The 20,454-nt window shown below is 42.8% G+C and overlaps 1 pseudogene; it reads left to right on the top strand.

Annotated features, from left to right (window-relative positions):
- The first annotated feature begins 1,207 nt into the window (after positions 1 to 1,207).
- On the top strand, positions 1,208 to 2,189 carry LOC120243113 (annotated as a pseudogene).
- Positions 2,190 to 20,454: the final 18,265 nt, after the last annotated feature.

Genomic DNA, 20,454 nt, shown 5'->3' with positions numbered 1-20,454 from the left:
ATCTCACGGTTTGTAGGATCACCTTGAGCTCTGTGCTGGCAGTGCAGAGCCTGCTTATGATTCTCTCTCCCTGTCTCTGCTCCTCCCCACTCATACTCTCTTGTTCTCTCTCTCAAAATAAATAAAAAATAAAAATTAAAAATATCACTTAAAAATAAGCTTAGGCCCAGGAAGGGCCTAATGGTAGATAAGAGGCCTAACCCAGATTTATTCTGTGTAGTGTTTTCATGTTCTATTCTTATCCACCTACTAGATTAGTGGTACCTGAAAGCAGATATTGGGCCTTATATTTCTGTGGTATCCAAAACAATGGAGGCTAAATACTGAAGTCATCATTAAAACCAGTTAAATAAATGCATAGGGATTGAGGAAATAAAAGATTCCTTCAGAGACCTCTCTTCTATGTAAACCTCTCCTGTCTCCACAGCCTCCAAATATTTGTAGCCACAAACCAATTCTTCTACCACTGGTCATCAAGCCACTATCTATGACATCATCTGTAAAATACTATAATGGTATCCTCTTCCCAAAGTTGTAAGGGTCAAATGAGAAAAGGTGTATAAGGCATGTAGGACAGTGCCTGGTTAGTGTTCAACATTCAAAGAGTAGTAGATGATGAGGTGCCTGGGTGGCTCAACTGGTTAAGTGTCGGACTCTTGGTTTTGGCTCAAGTCATGGTCTCACAGTTCATGGGATTGAGACCCACCTCGGGCTCCGTGCTGACAGAGCAGAGCTGATGAGATTCTCTCTCTCCCTTTCTTTCTGCTCCTTCCCCACTTGCTCTCATGCTCTCTCACTCTCTCTCTCTCTCAAAAATAAATAAGTATTAAAAAAAGAGTAGTAAATGATGATGATGATGATGACTTATCATTACCATAAAAACGGAGGCATCCTGAAATATAACTTGGTATTCAGAGGACATATAATTACTGAACTGGGGATTTCTCTAGACTGCTCCACAAGCAAAATATGAGGAAAAATACAAGAAGGTGGGGTTCCAACACCCAATATCTACAAACAATTCAATTCAAATTCTATTGCCATCATCTAGTAAAGTCAGAGCACAAGTGGTGCTTATAGCACTGGAAGAGGAGAAAAACGATTCTTTACTAAGGGCCAAAGCATTACAAATATCAACACAACATAAACTAGGGGCTCTCTGCTCTTCCTTTGACAGACAGCCGCATCTTCTGGTGCAGTGCCAGCCATGTCCCTGAAACATGATGGTGAAGGTCAGAGTACACAAATTTGCTGTATTAGGTGCCTGGTCACCAGAACTGCTTTTAATTCTGTCAAAGTGGATATTGTCACCATCAATGACCCCTTCATTGACCTCAACTACGTGGTAATATATGTTTCAGTAGGATACCATCCATGACAAATTGCACGGCACAGTCAAGGCTGAGAACAGGAAATTTGTCATCAATGGAAAATCCATCTCCATGTTCCAGGAGTGAGATCCCACCAACATCAAATGGGATGTTGATGAGTATGCTGTGTCCACTGGGGTATTCACCACCATGGAAAAGGCTGGGGCTCACTTGAAGAGTGGGGCCAAGGGGGTCATCATCTCTGCCCCTTCTGCCGATGCCATCATGCTTGTGATGGGTGTGAACGATGAGAAGTATGAGAACTCCCTCAAGATTGTCAGCAATGTCCTCTGCACCACCAACTAGTTGGTCCCTCTGGCGAAGGTCATCCATGACAACTTTGGCATCAAGGAGAGTCTCATGACCACAGTCCATGCCATCAATGCCACTGAAAAGACCATGGATAGTTGAAGGGCCACCCAGAACATCACCCCTGCTTCTCCTGGCACTTCCAAGGCTATCGGCATGGTCATCCCTGAGCTGAATGGAAAGCTCACTGGCAAGGCTATCTTTGTCCCTACCCCTGATGTGTCAGTCATGGATCTGACCTGCCACCTTAAGAAAGCTGCCAAATATTATGAAATCAAGAAGGTGGGGAAGTAGGCATCAGAGGACCCCTTCAAGGACATCCTGGGCTACATTGAGGACCAGTTTGTCTCCTACAATTTTAAGAGTGACACCCACACTTCCACCTTTGATGCTGGGGCTGGTATTCCTCTCAATGACCACTCTGTCAAGTTCATTCCAAGAAAAGACAGTGAATTTGGCTACAGAAGCCAGGTGGTGGACATTATGGTCTCCATGGCTTCCAAGAAATAAGAGCCTCCAGAGAGAGCAGCAGGAAGAGAGAGGCCTTCAGTTGCTGGAGAGTCCTTGCCCCAACTCACCCCACAACACACTTGGAATCTCCCAACCTCCACAGTTTCCATACCAGGCCACCTGAAGAAGGAGAGGGGCTCTGGGAGCCATACCTTGTCATGCACCATCAATAAAGTGTACTGTACCCAGAAAAAATAAATAAATAAACAAACAAACAAACTAGGGAGAAAGTTAGCAGTGTATCAAACAGCATGTGTATTATGTGGACCCACTGGCAGCCAACAATAGTACTAACTCTCCCCACAATAGGAATGGCCCCATGTGATTCCAGGGGACTCACCTCAGGCCATACAGGCCTCTGTCTAGTATGACTAACCCTTTCTTCTTTAGATTTTATGGCCATAACTCTCTCTCAGTCAATAGGAATTTATTGTCATTGCTCAACAGCATACCACCTACCTTGTATGAAAGACTTAACCAGGGGCAAAATATTTTTGCCATTCATACCATCCTTGTGCCAAAGAATTATGCTTATGATGCTATTTTGTATTTGGATCATGCCTAATGTGGACATCAGAAGAAAAAATAGGCCTTATAACCCTAGGCATTAGAAATAGTCAAGAACTCCTCCTCTACGTCATCTCCCTTTCTGTTCTAAGATGGCAGGTGACAATCCCCCTTTAGACAAACATCCCTTTAGAACCTAACAGGGGTAGTTAGAGCAATGTAGTCTACCCTCTCTCCTGCCCAGTTTCTTTTTTTTTTTTAATGCTAATCACAGGGAGTAAACTTTTTCCAGTGTTGCTTAGCTCATATCAGGAATCAAACCCTATATGTGGTCCTCTGTGATGTGCTAAACTCATCTGCTTATACCCTGGCATCCAGAAAAGATATACTAGGGCTAATAACTAGTAAACTCCCACTTTAGAAGGGCCTTTCCCACCCCAGCCCCCACCTCTACTGCCACCATCTGTGTTTGTTCTTTTGCTATATAAGAACTCAAACTGGGTAGTGAGCATGTTATTTTTAAAAATCTTTTAGTGGCGTCTATACCCAGAACTGCCTCATCACAATTATCCTCACCAAACAAGGAAACTTCACATTGAGAATGGATATGGTGTTCAGCCAGCACCAAATGTCTCTCCTTCTGCCTTTTTGTCTTTCCGATCAATCAGAACATGTGAAAGTCCCAAATGAAGAGTAAACACACAGCCCAGGTTTCTTTCATCTCCTAACATATGTCATGAAGGGGGAAAAAAAAACCCTATTCCCAGCTTCAATCAGCCATTCGTTTTCTGCAACTTGAACCTTAAGCTGAAAGGGACGTGTGGGGGTCTGTGGAGGAGGGTTGAATGTGGGCCCACTCCTTGAAAGATAATAGGTATTCTCCGCATACCTGCATCTTGGAGTCATTATCTCCCCTGTGAGCACTTCTGTATTTATATATAATGAGATCATTACCAGGCAGCTATTCCAATTTTATTCAGACTTTAATATTTCTTGAAGGAAAAAAAATAGCATACAAAAGGGTTTGTGATGCCAACTCAATCAGACGTGCTGTTGATGGAGAATTATTCAAGTGCAAGCCGGAACAGGGGGAAAAAATAATTTCAGAGAGGTTTCTGTCAAAGTCGAGTTCTCCTGTGATGATGTTTCGAGTGAATACGCTGAAATGTCCAGAAGTGAGGAAGGAAAATAACAACTAACAGAAGAGAGGGCTCTGTGTAAAATTAACAGCAAGGCATGTCCCAGCCTAACCAGCTGGGCAGGTGGGGCAAGGACGTCCACCCCCCACCCCCCCAACCACCACCACCACCACTCAGCTTTCCCCAGGGAATTGAACCAGAGAAACAGCTTTACTCATCCGTGTCTTTGTGACATAAGCAGCAATCTGGTGTTATAAATGAACCTTTTTTGGCTGCCTGGGTGGCTAGTCAGTTAAACATCAGACCCTTGGTTTCAGCTCAGGCCTTAATCTCACAGTTTGCAAGTTCGAGCCACACATCAGGCTCTGCACTGTTAGTGGGTTTCTCTTTCTCTCTCCTTCTCTGCCCCTCCCTGAGTCACACTGTCTCTGTCTCTCTCAAAATAAATAAACTTAAAAAAAAAAAAAGAACCCTTTTGTGGGTGTTGTCTCCTCTCATGGTTGCACTCAGGTGGTTATGCCAGGTAGAACCCTTCCTTTCCCATTTTCACAGCATACAGCCATACTTAAAAGAAGGGACTTTCTCCCTCGCCACCTCTGTGGCCTCTGCCAGACAAGGAATATGGCAAGATTTTCTTTCCCTTTGTGCCCATTCATACAAAATGGCTAGAAAGTCAGTGCCCCTGCTAATCAAGTATTCTGGCTAAGGTTTAATAAACCATACTCTGTCAGTTTTCAGCAAATTAGGAAATCAAATGAAAGAAATCAAATACCAAAATCCAACAAAAAGGAATCCCTCTCTGATAATCCAGACAGCACCTCAGGATTACTTGAAACGTTGGCTGACAATTATGAAAGTTGTTTGTCACCAGCCAGCACTTTTAGAAATATGCTCTGCTAATTCGAGCTCTCTGGATGTTTGAACTTCGGATAAACATGAATTTACTCATTCATTTCTAAGACCTATAGTTTATCCCAAGATTACAAACCCAAGAAGAGGATCATCTTAGCTATTAGCTCTCAGTCCTGAACTGCAGATGGGAATAAGCTGTTGGGGCAGAAATGAAGGCCTGTCATCACAGTAAACACGAAATTAAAGGATTTTCAGTCTTTTTGTAAGGCAATTGTAAAGCACTAATTATTGTTTTCCCCTAGCATTTCCTAACAAGGTAAACCAAAATAACAGTATAAGAGAATTTACAAAATGTACATGCTGTCTACTGAGCCCCCAAACATGAGTCAGACATGGAGTTGGTAGATTTCTTATTATTTCTGTTGTCCCAACTTAAATAAAGATCTTGAAATGGTCACTAGGTAGTTCCGGGAAAATTGTGAAGGCTACTTTATAGGTCTTAGTCCTGGAATGTGCTCAACATTCAGAAATCAGTTTTTAGGGGCACCTGGGTGGCTCAGTTGGCTAAGAGTCCAACTCTTGGTTCAGTCTCAGGTCATAATCTCACTCATGGTGGGTGAACTTGGGTTCATGAGTTCAAGCCTGCAATGTGAGTGTGGAGCCTGCCTGAGGTTCTCTCCTCTCTCTCTCTCTCTCTCTCTCTCTCTCTCTGTCCCTCCAATGCTTTCTCAAAATAAATAAATAAACTTGAAAAAAAAAAACAGTTTGTAAAAGAAAGAACAGAAGGAAGGAAGGATAGTGATCTCATGTCTCCATGAAATACAGCTAGCTCCACCATAATCTATACCATGTAGGCAAAGAATTGCATCAAAATAGCTCTAACAACTCTTGAACTTAAAAGAGACTTAAATAAGAATATGGGAACAATTTTCTCTCCATCTCCCTAAACCCACAAGAGCTGATCATAGCAATCGTTTTAAGATTAACCCCTTGCAAGAGAGGCAAACCATGAGAGACTCTTGAATGCTGACAAAAACTGAGGACTGATGGATGTGGGGGGGAGGGGGGATGGGCATGGAGGAGGGCACTTGTGGGGACGAGCACTGAGTGTTATGTGGAAACTAATTTGACAATAAACTATTTGTAAAAAAAAAAAAAAAAAAAAAAAGATTAACCCCTTGCAAAGGAGAATCTGCCCAAGTGAGAAGTATTCCATTTCTATACATCGTTCACTCTTGTGTGTTAGCATGCTATGTGTGTGTGCATGTGCACGTGTGTGGAGTTTTCATTTGCCATGAACATGGCTTCTCCAGAGGGACTTAGCAACTCAGCAGTCATCCTCCATCGGCCTCCCTTGGCTCTTTATCTCCCTCTAAGTCCTTCCCTCACAGCCTTAAAAGAAGGGAGGTCTCTCTTTTCATTCAAACCCTTCTGCCTCTCCAGCATCCTCAACTGAGCCTCCACTGTCCCTTTCCTTCTGTCATCCAATATACTTCATTCCCCATCTGTGGAAAATCCTCCCGAGCTATCAGAGGCCGTGGCTTCCATCCCCTCCTCTTCTGTGCACTCACCACGACACCAGCAAGACGATTAGGAGCATCACTTCTCTCCACATTATGCTTCCATGACTTGGCCTTGCAACTGCCTGCAAACATTGCCATGTTTTAGTCTTATCTTCACTAACTTACAACCCATTCTCTCCAACGATATCTAAAATGCAGCTTTCACGTCCACCACACAGCTGAAATTACTCTTTAAGATCATAAAGTCCAAATGTTTTTGCCAAATTAAATGGTCTCTATGGGCTCTCACTCCTTTGGACTTTTTGGATAGATCTGACATGACCAAGAAAGCTCTTCTTATAATCCTTTCACCGAACTCCCACATTATCTGCCCCCTTCTGCCTCATCTCTGTCTGGTGCTACCTGTCTGCTACAAGGGCACCTGGCTTTATTCATAGCTGGGTAGCCAGCTATGTGGTGAGAGCTTCAGAGATGATAAGGTATTGCTCTCCACTCCCACTGTCCCCACCACCACCACACACAGAGCACCACCCCACACCGAATATGTCATTGACGAGTCATCTCTTTGGGTTAAAGTACCATATCTCACAGAATCTTCTGTTCAAAAAGTAAATGCCTTTTAAAAGCTTGTATATGGGGCGCCTGGGTGGCTTAGTCGGTTAAGCGTCCGACTTTCGCTTAGGTCATGATCTCACTGTTCGTGAGTTCGAGCCCCGCGTCGGGCTCTGTGCTGACTGCCAGCTCAGAGCCTGGAGCCTGTTTCAGTCTGTGACTTCCTCTCTCTCTGACCCTTCCTTGCTCATGCTGTCTCTCTCTCTCTCCTAGAAAGAAATAAAAACATTTAAAAATAAATAAATAAATAAAAGCTTGTATATTAGTTCATCATGTATTAACACAAAATTAATTTAAATTAAATTTAATTTAATTTAATGTTAGCTCAGAAATCAGAAAGTAGCACATGAAGAAATGTAAGATAAAAGGAGTTCGTTTTGAAGGAATGTCAATGCTAGTCTAGATAGAACAAAATAAAATCATGCCCAAGAAACTAAATATACTTTAATACCTACAGAAACACTATTCACATAATTAAAACAATATGAAGGGTGCCTAGGTTACTCAGTCAGTTAAGTGTCCAACTTCAGCTCAGGTCATGATCTCACAGTTCGTGGGTTTGAGCCCCACATTGGGCTCTGTGCTGACAGCTCAGAGCCTGGAGCCTACTTCAGATTCTGTGTCTCCCTCTCTCTCTGTCCCTCCCCCATTCACACTGACTCTCTCTCTCTCTCTTAAAAATAAATTGACATTTAAAAAAATTTTTAAACAGTATGAAAATTACCATAATTGACAACAGGCAAGGTAATATCCTACTAACTCTCCAGAACTCTGATTAAAAATGACAAATATGATGCCCCCTCAGAGAGTTAAAGGTCTATAGTATGGAGGATTCTGGGAAAGTTAATTATCAACATCTGTCTATGAAGGTTCTAAAATAGCATGATGTGAACAGACACTTCTCCAAAGAGGACATCCAGATGGCCAACAGACACATGAAACGATGCTCAGCATCCCTCCTCATCAGGGAAATACAAATCAAAACCACACTGAGATACCACCTCACGCCAGTCAGAGTGGCTAAAATGAGCAAATCAGAGAACTCTAGATGCTGGCGAGGATGTGGAGAAACGGGCACCCTCCTGCACTGTTGGTGGGAATGTAAACTGGTACAGCCCCTCTGGAAAACAGTGTGGAGGTTCCTCAGGAAACTAACAATAGACCTCCCTTATGACCCAGCAATAGCACTGCTAGGAATTTACCCAAGGGATACAGAAATGCTGAGGCATAGGAGCACATGTACCCCAATGTTCATAGCAGCACTCTCCACAATAGCTAAAACATGGAAAGAGCTTAAGTGTCCATCAACAGACGAATGGATCAAGAAGATGTGGTTTATCTATACCATGGAATACTACATGGCAATGAGAAACAATGAAATCTGGCCATGTGTAGCAACATGGATGGACCTTGAGGGTGTTATGCTGAGCGAAATAAGTCAGGCAGAGAAGGACAAATACCATATGTTTGCACGTATAGGAGGATTAGGAGGAACTTGACGGAGGACCAAGGGGGAGAAGAAGGGCGGAAATGGTAGGGGAAAGGGAGAGAGGCAAACCATGAGAGACTCTTGAATGCTGACAAAAACTGAGGACTGATGGATGTGGGGGGGAGGGGAGGATGGGCATGAAGGAGGGCACTTTGGGGATGAGCACTGAGTGTTATGTAGAAACTAATTTGACAATAAACTATTTGTAAAAAAAATAAAATAAAATTAAATTAAATTAAATTAAATTAAAAAAATAAAGTTCAAAGAAATGTAAAAAAAAAAATAAAAAAAAATAAAAAATAAAATAGCATGATGATTTACTGTTGGAAATATGAAAGAGAATGTTCCTTTTCTACCAAATACTGTAGTGCTTTTTAACTGCCCTCCCCGACTTCAACCAGAGAAAATTGGCCACAGTTTCTGCTGAGACCACAAGGACCTCATCCTTTTCCCCCATAAATAGCTTTCTCTGCTCATGGGCTCTGTGGGGAATACTTAACCTTGTATCATTGCCGTTGATAAAGTCTTAGAGCCTCACCCTAATGATTAGCTCCCCACCATTTAGACTATTGCTGGCAATCACCAAGCTTTGTATAAAGCAACTGAGTGTTTATTTATCAGAGTTCACTCCTTAATTTTTGCAGTCCCAGAACCTAGATCAGTGGGTAGGAAATAAATTGTCTCGATACTATGTGTGAAAGCAGCCAAGTTTAAAGTTCCCTTTTCTCTCTCTACAAAATGTACTCTGGTACCAGATTAATAAGATTATGCCTCCACTCTGGAGCAAAGTGCCACCTTTAATCATTTCCAGAAGTGGGCCATCCAACCTTCTGCATGGTAGGTTCATGAACCACAGGAAAAAGATCACCAGGCAGTGTCAAAGGCCAAAAATACCTTGTCTCTGAGGACCTTCTTCTCACAAAAGGTCTTAGGAATCAATCAAAGCAAGGGCATAACCACCTAGGATTCCACAAACAGGGGATTTGAAAACCCCTAGCGTCTGTAATAAAGGAGACTGTGCAAATCATGCTGATACCAGAAGTACACAGGATTTGCAAGTGATATCCATTATTTGTATGCTGGCATCATGACATGAGATTCAAGGACAGCATAGAAACTGAGTGTATGATGGATCTTATGATGAGCTGATTATTAGGTTCTTTGCCTCTTTATGTACCTGACTGGTCATGCCTTGAGGGAGAAAGCAAACTATGACCAGAGGGCAAAAAAGAGACTCTCTTGCCCTGCTATTAGTAAATTTTACCACGAACAGGATTTGAAGACAGGAAACGTGCCAAAGGTGAATTATTTAGTTCTTCTTTCCGTGAAAAAAGACACCTGCCCTCTTTACCTATATCAACTGGGTGTCTTCTTCCAGAAGTCATGGAGAAGGAATTCTTAATTGCACTATACCATGGGTTGGCAAACTATGGTCCACAGGCCAAGTCTAGCCCATTGGCTGTTTTTTGCAGATATAGTTTTATTGGAACACAGCCATTCTCATTCATTTACATATTACCTATGGCTGCCTCCCTGCTGCAATAGCATAGTTAAATAGTTGCAACAAAGTGCTTATGACATGCGACACCTGATATTAACTTATTTACCCTTTATAGAGAAAGTCTACTGTCTCCTGCCCTATATCCTCTATGGCAAAGGTAAAAATACTTATAATAATGGCAACCACTTATCAAACTTTTCAATATTCAATACACTATTAAACACATTACGTGACTGTTATCATTAAACCACAACAACAGATGTATGTACTAGATACTTTTGTTTTCTCCATTTTAAAAGTGAAGGATCCAAGGCTTGCAGAACTACTAAGTCTCCAAGACTAGGAAGTGGTGGAGGCAGGATTTGAAGCCTGTCAGTCTAAACCCAGTGTCTACTTCTTTCAACTAGGAAACAAGATTTCCTCAAATACAATGATAATAATTGCTATCATTTTCAAGTGTTTACTATACACTAGCTTTTGCATATATTGTTTCTAAAGCTCACCCGTGCCTATGCTTGTATTTTCCAAAGATCAGGGAACAGGAACCCAGATTGGTTAAATAATTTAACCAAGAACAGAGGGCTGAGAGTAGAAGACCCTGTGTTCAAGTTCAGACACCAGAGTTCTTCCATTACACCTTCCACCTCATAGGAGAAAGACAGCCCTTAGGAGACAGCATAATCAGCATAAGAAATAATGGATTTTTTTTCTAAATTCCATTCTCTCTAGAAAGACTATGGGTCACCACAATCAGGTACCAGCCCTCACTTGGTCATTCACTAGCTATCTATGTGGCACTTGGCAAAGCACTTAATCCGTTCAGATCTCAGTTTCCTTGTTGGCAAAGAAGGAAGTTCAGGTTGGATGCTCTCTGAGATCTCCCAGCTCAAACACTCTCTAAACTTGCCATTCCATCCCTTCGCAGAGTTATGTGGTCATTGTTGCTCTGTGTGTATGCACGCGGTCTTGATAATTGCAAACTATCAGAAAGAAGCAGTCCATTTTCTGATTTGAAACTCTTCCCATGGGAAAAGTTATCCCACAAGATAATCTTTCATTATCTCATTATATCACACTCTACTTGCCTTCCATTCAAGAGAGAGTCTGAACTCAAGTCAACTCCTACCGTCACTTATCATTACAGCGTGATTCATGAAAATAGCTGCTTTCTCTTAGAACACAAAAAGGATATCAGACACTCACGACTGTTGTTCCTTTTTGTTTCATTTTGTTGCCTTTAATTGGGGGTATTTTGGCTCATTTATTAAACAGCCAATAAGATCTAATTCCTAAGACCCAGATGGCTCAAATGCAATAAATGTACATTAAATATTATGTGATTTGGTGGCAGTGATTGTTTCCCTGTATTATATAATTTTTTAAAATTTTTTAATGTTTTATTTATTTCTGAGAGAGAGAGAGCGAGAGAGAAGGGGAGGGCCAGAGAGAGAGGGAGATACAGAATCTGAAACAGGCTCCAGGCTCTGAGCTGGCTGTCAGCACAGAGCCCGTTGCGGGGCTCGAACCCATGAACCGTGAGATCATGACCTGAGTTGAAGTCGGATGTTTAACCGACTGAGCCACCCAGGCGCCCCTATAATATTTTAAACCACTACCGTCTATCTGGTAAATTCAAATAGTAAGGCTTATGGCTGTTTATAAGGTAGGACTTTTCCAATGAGCTGTCTTATCTGTATCTTATTTCCTAATCCTATTACCTTCCTCTATAGATCATCAAACATTAAGGGCCACCAAAGTCAGGTGTCAAATGACTTCCCAAGCAAAAGCTGAATTCTAAAAACTGCCATGTAGAGTTTCTCAAATGGCGGCTCTTCTCAGACTAGCTTCCCTTCACTTTGACTGATGGGCAAAACTGATGTAAGGAAATACTTCTACTGAGTTTACTTCTTTAAGCAACTTGTTTAAAAAAAAAAAAAAAAAGGCTATCTTGCCAGTGATCCCTTTAAGCCTTTTTAATTGCAAAATTCTTCTTTATGGTGTCACTGACCCAGCCTTAGCAGAGTTCATTTCAGAAATGTGCTGAAGTGGGTACCAGGGCTGACAACTAAGGCTGAGAAATGTTTTAAGTATCACGACTCTACATTTTTCTCCTGCCTGTGAGGTTCAGGGATTCATCCTGTCTGCATCATGCCTGCCCTGTGTTTATGCATGAATGAGATATTTTAGACACTGAGGACATGGCACAGACACCAGCCCTTCCTGGAAAAATAAGACCTAGACCTCAAATCAGGGTGAGGACACAGACTGTCCCCAGTGCCAACTAATTTTCAAATGTGAACACAGAAACACTGGTTAGCAGGCTTCTCCAGTTCTTCTATTGGCCCCTAACCTTTAGCAAGACAAAAATGTCACATATAATAGATCCTAAAATTAACAGTACATCTTGCTTTTCAGTTGACCAGATCAGCTGAGAATGAGGTCAGTCTCTTACCTCCTCCAGATAAGAGGTTGTCATTGTTTGAGTACATTTAACAACACCACAGACATTAGGCCTCAGAAAACATCTGATAACTTAGAAGCTCAGAATATGGATCAAAATAAACCTGCAAAAAGTAATTCAGCTTCACCTCCTAATTCTTGGTAGGGCCACACTTAAAGCATCCTGTATCACTTAGGAAAATCTCTTCTTTGCTCATGCATCTACTAGATAACTGTTTCTTGGGCACCTGCTATTTACAAGACACGGTTCTAGGCACTGGGCATACTCTGAACATATCTGTAATAAAGCTTACATTCTAGTAAAGGAGACAGACAATAAACAAATAAACAAGACAAATGTATGATAGGAGTTAGGACTATTTTAAGGATAAAACAGGATAATATGCTACAGAAGGATGAGACTACTTTTTAAATAGTCAAGAGAGATTCTCCAAGGAGTTGACATTTAAGTTGAAAACGGAATGAAATGATGATACTCTGTGAAGATTTTGGTTAGGGGAAGACCATTCCAGGCAAAGGGAATACCTAGTGAAAAAGCCCAAAGACAGAAGGCAACTTGAAGTTTTCAAGACATGGCGAGGCACAGTAAAAGAGGAGAGAAATACGAGATAAAGTCAGCAGGTGGGCAGAGGCCAGAACACGTAAGGTCCTGAAGACTCAGTTGGAGAACTTCATTTTGGCCTAGTTATAATGAGAGCTAGTAGATGTTTATAATAAAGGGAGCTCTGTGGCCCAATTTTTTTGAAGAGTACCCTAGGGGCACCTGGGTATCTCAATCAGTTAGGCGACCAACACTTGATCTCCACTCAGGTCCTGATCTCATGGTTCACGGGTCCAAGGTCTGCACTGAGCTCTGTGCTGACAGTGAGGAGCCTATTTGGGATTCTCTCTCTCCCTCACTCTGTGCCCCTCACTGCTCACTTGCTCTCTTTCTCTCTTTTTCTCTCTCTCTCTCTCTCTCAAAAATAAGTAAACATTAAAGAGTACCCTAACTTCTGTGAGGAGAATGGATTTCAGAAGCAAAACTGAAAGCAGGGAGGCTACGTAGGTGATTGCAATGGTCCAGGTGAGAGACGATGGCTGCTTATACTGGGTGGCAATAAGTGAGAAGTCTGGAGAAATGTCTTGGATAGAGAATGTCAGGATTTGCTGACAGACTTGATGTGGAAAATGGGGGTGTCAAAAAATGACTTTCCAGCTTCTGGCTAGCCCATACACACTGACTCTGTTCACTACTTTGGCATCTGAGATTGTGATGCTCCAGCCAAATGGCACCAGAAGCATGACCAATTGCACTGTAAATTTGAAATGCACCAGAGGAAACCAGTATATTTTATAAACTGTCATCAGAGAAATCATCACTGTTCTGGTTCACTCCTACAGAGAAATGTTGCTACTGGAGAGAGCCTCTGAGCATGCCTGCCTAAGAGTAGTATTCTTAACTTAAGCAGAAAGAGTGCATTTCCTCATTATGTTCCTGTAGCTGGGAGGCACACGAAATAGAGAGTGGGCTTGGGATTCTGCACTTTGTTAAACTGAAGGGACAATCAGCATCAGGAACATTAGCCATGGCAGTACACAGGACTGCTCAACGATGTATGAAAAGAAGAACCAGTCATCTGAATTGAATTTTCAGCTGGAGCCTAAGAGGCCAAATTTAATCATCCACCTGAAATTATCACACAAGGCAATACTTCCTCCCTTCTCCTTGCAAAGGAAAAGGGACTGATTCTTTATTTTTCAGTCAAGCAGGTGGCCTTGAGGCAGCTAACCAGCTGGCTGAAATCTAAATACCTTCGCCAAGACAAAAGCCAGTAACATGATTGATTATCTTCTCATTGTAGGAGAAGAGAACCTCCCCCAGCCAATCAGCATGCAGGACCGCTATCAGATCCTCATTGAACCAAACCAGACTTACAGCTGATAAACGAAAGAGCCGAAGTTCCAGGACCCGACTGGCTGGGGCTCCAGCTACCAGCTCAATTCCACTTAAGGCATTGATTCTAACAAGGATCAGTTAGTTCCTTAGTTGTCAAGCCCTAGCCTTCTTTTTACAGACCCTGAATAGATATCCACACTCCCAGTCAATCATTTCAATATATCTGTCTCCGAGTTGGAATTGGTCTCCCCTAGAGATAAGACTCCTCCCCCAAACCTCTTGGAAGTACAGACTTCTGAATGGTGTATAGAATCTCCCTTCTATGTCTTCCAAGGGTGAAAAATGTCTTGTGTACATCCGACTTAATTGGGAGCCCACAATTAGTATCCTATTTGACCGTGGCTTGTCATCCTGCCTCCCATGCACCTTCCTGAAAGCAGGAAGCAGGATGGTCCACCTAAGTCATCAAACCTGACTTCTTTGCTCAGGGAACCAGGTGAGAGGATAAGGCCAGGCCAAATGGCCCCTGTGAGGTGGTGCTCCCAAACTTCAGTGGGTTTCCTGCCTCTGTGCTGAAATTCTTCTGGGCATCTACAAAATCTTCTCATCCTCAACCCAGGAGGAATATGAAAACTGAGATAATAGATTTTAACAAGCAAGTGACCACAGGTTTCAAATTCCACTTGCTCCTTGATACTTATCAAGGTTATCAGTATTTCAAACTCTTCACTGGTAAGAAAGAAAGGAAGAGTTGCCAAATAAAACACTAGACAGAGGAATATAGCAGAATTAATCTTCTCCTGAATGGAAGTCCCATTCGAGGGTCAGAGTAACTCCTTCTGAAACTTCATAATATAATGGTGTCCCTTGTTCCTAAGAAACCCAAAGGATGCCATGCAGTCTTCAAGAATCTTCTTCCTTCTTCTTCGTGAATGCCAGTGTCATGGTTTGCAATGTTTACTATTAGCCTTGATAACTGAGCTTAAGTAAAAGGCCCTCATAGAAAGAAGTTGTCACAGAAGCAAAAGAAAGCTAGCATTCATTACCCTAAAACCTTCTTCCACAAGCTTAGGGTGAAAGGCAAGATCTTCTTGCCCTGCCACATAAATCTTGCCTCTGTCAGCTCACGAAGGTTATTTTCTTCCTAAACACTGAACATCAGACTTGTCAAAAAATTCTTCCTCATTGATCAGACAGAGACAGAATATTGAAGTTAGAGAGCTGCTTGCTGAACCACTTCCCTTATTTCAAGGAGAGCCTGAAATTCTAACGGTGCCTCTACCATGAAGGTTTCAATCCAGGTTGTGTGAGGATGGAGCCAGTGCTGGGTGAGAGGCATCACCTACCTCCAGCCTGGAAATACAAGCCTGATTATCCAAGGCAAAATACCAGCAATCAAGTAGTGGGAGTTGGGGGAAGACAGGGAAGCCAGGCACAGCTCAGCTCCTCTCCCTACCAACAGGATTCGAGATGAAATCACAGGAGTCCCATAGCAGCTCTGGTTCTATCTGCATTCTCTCCACCTATGCTCTTAGGCAGAAGCACAAATATATCTTGTGAGAAACCTAATAGCACTGGCAGAGGAGGAATGCTATTTTCAAAGGAATCAAAGGAGCCTCAGCTCAGTCCTCAGGGTCTCCGCACAGCCTGCTTCCTGGACCCCTGCTCCTCCGGAAGCTTTTCCCCAGCACAATAGCAGCACTGCCTCATTCCATAGACAGCAATGCCAGGTGCTACTTGGTGGGTGCTTTAAATGTGTGTACTCCCTCGGGATGATCAATATTCAGTTACAGTTCTATCTACAGGGGAGGAAAGGTAGAAAAAAGCCTTTCTGTCATCCTTTTGTTCACTAATGGTATTCTTTATATTCAAGTGGTTTTTTTAAATAGTAAGGAGAGGGAAAAAATACAGGAAAGAGAAGGAATGAAAAAGGAGAAGGGAAAGGAAGGATGAGAAGGGAGGAAGGAAGGGAGGAAGAGAGGGAAGGGAGGGAGGAAAGAAGGGAGAGAAAGATGTTAGAGAAGGCTTTAAAAATCAAAGAAGTGCCATCGGGCACCTGGGTGGCTCGATCACTTGGGTGTCTGACTTTGGCTCAGGTCATGATCTCAAGGCTCATGAGTTAGAATCCCACATCAGGCTCTCTGCTGAAAGAGCCTAGAGCCTGCTTCAGATTCTGTGTGTCCCTCTTTCTCTGCCCCTCCCCCACTCATGCTCTGTCTCTAACTCTTAAAAATAAATTAAAAATGTTTTTTAAAAAATCAAAGACGTGTCAATGAGCATGCTACTATGGCATGAAGCCTAGTGCTCGTGGCCACCACACAGAGTGAAGGTATGAATCATAGAGGGGTCACATGGCAGTACCCAAGGAGTGGGGGAGGGTTAGCTATCAGAATTGCCTGAGCAGCTTTGCCAGAATATCCTCCTCCTACTCCCCCTAGAGAATCTGAGGTTGCTCTACAGCTAACAATTTGGGAAGATGCCCAAGATGTGTTAAGTAAAAAACACAAGATGCAAAAGAGCCCATTTAGTGAGATCCCATTTCTATAAATAACAGCCATAAGGGCACCGGGGTGGCTCAGTCAGCTAAGCATCGTGACTCTTGGTTTTGGCTCAGGTCGTGTGATCTCACAGTTCCTGGGTTTGAGCCCCTCATTGGGCTCTGTACTAATAGCACAGAGCCTGCTTGGGATTCTCTCTCTGCCACTATCCCATGTTCTCTCTCTCTCTCGCTCCTTAAAAGAAATAAGTTAACATTAAAATAACAATACTACCAATATAGCCATAATTACAAGTCACATTTGGACATATCATTACATGCCTAGAATAATATGGCAGAACATATAGCAAATAAAAATGGTGGTTTTCTTTAAGGGATGGGTTTCTTTAAGGGATGGCGCTTTCCGTCTTGAAGTGTATTTATGGGAGTATTTCAAATTATGAATCAGTATGTTTAGTCCACTAATTAGACTCACCAAAACCCTTTACTGGTACCCTGGCATGAGTCACACACTACAGAACAAGAAAAACATTGTCAATACTCGAGTCTCGAAGAAATAAATTTTTTGTGTGTTCTGCTCTAAATCTAGTCAGGAAGATTCTGCCATATACTAACAGAACAAAGGTTTAAGACTGAGCAAGACTGGAAGAAAAGACCCCATGGGCTGGAGAGACAACATGTAGGGGGCACCATCAGAGATAGGACAGGTTGACAAGGAGAAGTGAGGAGTCCCACGGAGGAAAGTCTGGCCAGCTTCAGGAAGCTGCAGGAAACCAAGAGTGCCTGCATTATCTTCTCTTTGCCCCTTGCTGAGGACCACCCATGGCCAAGGGTGGTTTGTCACCCAGTGATGTTCATCTTGGATTGACTCTGATCTACCCACCCCTCCACAGGTACCCAGCACTGCCCCATGCCTGCTTCCCACCCACCTCCAGTGGAAAACTCCCAGTACCCAGTTCCTGGGTAGAACACTAAATCTTTATGACCCACCACCTTACCCCAAATCAGATGAAACATAAGCAACAGAGAATGATTACAGGAAGAAGTAGAATCTTGCTACGGTCTTGATGGAACAAACTTGAAATTACTGCCCGGATGGGAACACACCAGCCCTGTTATATGAACATTTCATAATGTTTTCAGTTTTTGCTGCATGCGTGTACTACTTGGCGATGAGAAACATGTTTTAGGGACACTTGGCTGGCTCAGTCAGAAGAGAAGGTGAATCTTCATCTTGGGGATGAGAGTTTGAGCCCCATGTTGGGTGTAGAGATTACTCAAAAGTAAAATCTTAAGAAGAAGAAGAGGAGGTGGAGGAGGAAGAAGAAGGAAGAGGAGGAGGAGGAGGAGGAGGAGGAGGAGGAGGAGGAGAAGAAGAAGAAGAAGAAGAAGAAGAAGAAGAAGAAGAAGAAACATGTTTTAAAAGAACCCAATATGATTCACCATTCACTATTTACCAAATCTAAACTTAACATTGGCTCTTAAGACCTTCCTTCTGTCAACTTTCTGTCAGACCAATCCAGCATATCATTCATGCCCTGACGATGCCTTTCCCCCATTACAGGTACACAAGCCTGTGTGTGCACGAGTGCGCCCCAAGTGGTCCCTTCTTTCCACTGCATTACCAGGCAATGGGCATCTGTCTGGATGCTCTCTTCCTTCCACCCTTCTCATTCCCATAGTCATTAAGTACTGACTGAATTCCCCTTTGGCTTTTGAAAATAGGCACGTTGTTTCAGTTACTTGACTTGCTGCTACTTGTCCACACACAGCCTGAACTGGTAATGTCTCCTGGGCAACAGTGGTTCACTTTCACTCTACCGTCACAGCACAGGACTCACCATTGTCCACGGCCTCTGATACACGACTGGAAATTAACTGCTCCTCTACCAAATGTGATCACTCACTAATAAACTTAGAAGCTAAACGCTCTTTCTAGAAAGGACATTTCCAGGGGCGCCTGGGTGGCTCAGTCGGTTGAGCGTCAGACTTCAGCTTGCATCATGATCTCACAGTTTGTGGGTTCAAGCCCTGCTTTGGGCTCTGTGCTGACAGCTAGCTCTTGAGCCTAGAGTCTGCTTCAGATTCTATGCCTCCCTCTCTCTCTCTCTCTGCCCCTCCCCCACTAGTGCTATGTCTCTCTCTCTCTCTCTCTCTGTCTCTCAAAAATAAATAAATGTTAAAAAATAGTTTAAGAAAAGACATTTCCCCAGAACCCGTTGTTAATACTTCCGGGTGGTGGTTGAAAGACTCCATTATCAGATTAACAGAGAACAGTGATGCTAATAAGTGACATGTGCATAGAAATTTATAGTTGACAGAGACCTCTTCACTTGTGGTTTTCTTACAGAATCTCATTCAGTCCTCAAGGAATGGGTTATTAGAATGAGATTCGTTCTGCCTCCATTTCAACTGAGGTGCCACAAATTTGGCATCAAGATAATTGGGACAGACCACTCCCAGCAGATTCACAGAGATGGTCCCAGAACCCTTCCCCTTCTTCTTGATCCCTGTATTCTGATGAGGATATGAAAAGAGGGCAGGAAGGAGGAAGAACTGTTTGGATGAGAATATCCATAAAGATGTCTTCAGACAAAGCTGTGCTGCTCTGAGCCTTCTGAGTACCCAACAAAACCCCTTGTGGACCAGGCGAGGTGCTACCCAGAGCGGTGAGAAGACTTCAGATGACCACGTGGAGTACATATTCTATGCAGCTACCTCCTTACATTCTGACCAAAATGAGTAACTCAGAAAAAAAAAAAAAAAAAGCATGGCTGAAATGGGAAACTCAGTAGAGATGTACACTGCATTCAGCTTGCTTCGTGAGTCTGACAGCCAACAGGAGACTCAAAGGGAAAGAATTTGGCTGAAGAAGGAGCTGGAGGCCAATTCTGGCTCCCTTCCTGTTGGGTCAGGAGTCTCCACAGCTGGGGAGGAGGTAGACATTTCTGGTTCTGCTACGGTCATATCCCAAGTTCTGGTTGATGGGCCGCAGACGGTACATTCTCCAGCCTTGAGCCACGTGCGTCTCCACATCGCTGAATGGGGATGCAACCCAAAGAGACAAACCATTCCCCATTTGAAGACCAAAGACCATGATTTACCTCATCCTGAAGATTTACCAATCTTCCTTCTAGAGGAAGAGGGCAGGGAAAAGAGGGGAGGGGAAAGAAAGAGCATGGGAAGGGGGAAGGAGGGAGAAGGGGAGGAGACTCATTGCCAGTAAAAAGTCTTTGGAAATATCAAAGATAAACACAAAGCCTGGAATACATCCATCTGCTTCCTGTATTATTCTGTTTCTGAAAATGTAAGTTTGACCAAAAAGCATATCAATGGAAAAAAAAAAACAAAACCCTTCTCTCTCCTCATTGAGAGTTTCTGCATTGGTTATCTTAAGATCTATATATGAATATGTGCCTTGTTATTCACCAGAATCACTTTCACAAATGGTCACATGGGCCTGTGCTAAATATGGGATGATTATTTAAAATGATGGAAACCAGAAAACCATTAAACTTGGGGGGGGGTGGATATTGAGAGACTGTCTCTTCTTTACGATACACAGTAATAAAAACAACAAACCTGTTAAAAATAACGGCGCCACATTCAACTTTGAGAATCTTGATTTGATTTCTTTGAAATGCAGCAGAGTTAGTCCCCATTTTTGTCATGAGGATGCCCTGAATTTTACCCTACTTTTTCCAATAATAAGCTTGCAAGGTCTCTAGGTAAATGTCTACCTGAGTCATCTGCTATAGACATATCTCAGAATGTAACCCCTGCAAAACACAGAAATGAAACTAATC

This window comes from Hyaena hyaena, unplaced genomic scaffold (assembly GCF_003009895.1).
Source record: "Hyaena hyaena isolate Hyena2069 unplaced genomic scaffold, ASM300989v1 scaffold_333, whole genome shotgun sequence".
Classification (NCBI taxonomy): Eukaryota; Metazoa; Chordata; class Mammalia; order Carnivora; family Hyaenidae; genus Hyaena; species Hyaena hyaena.
Note: the sequence above shows the minus strand (reverse complement) of the source record. Positions and strands in the feature narration are given on the sequence as shown.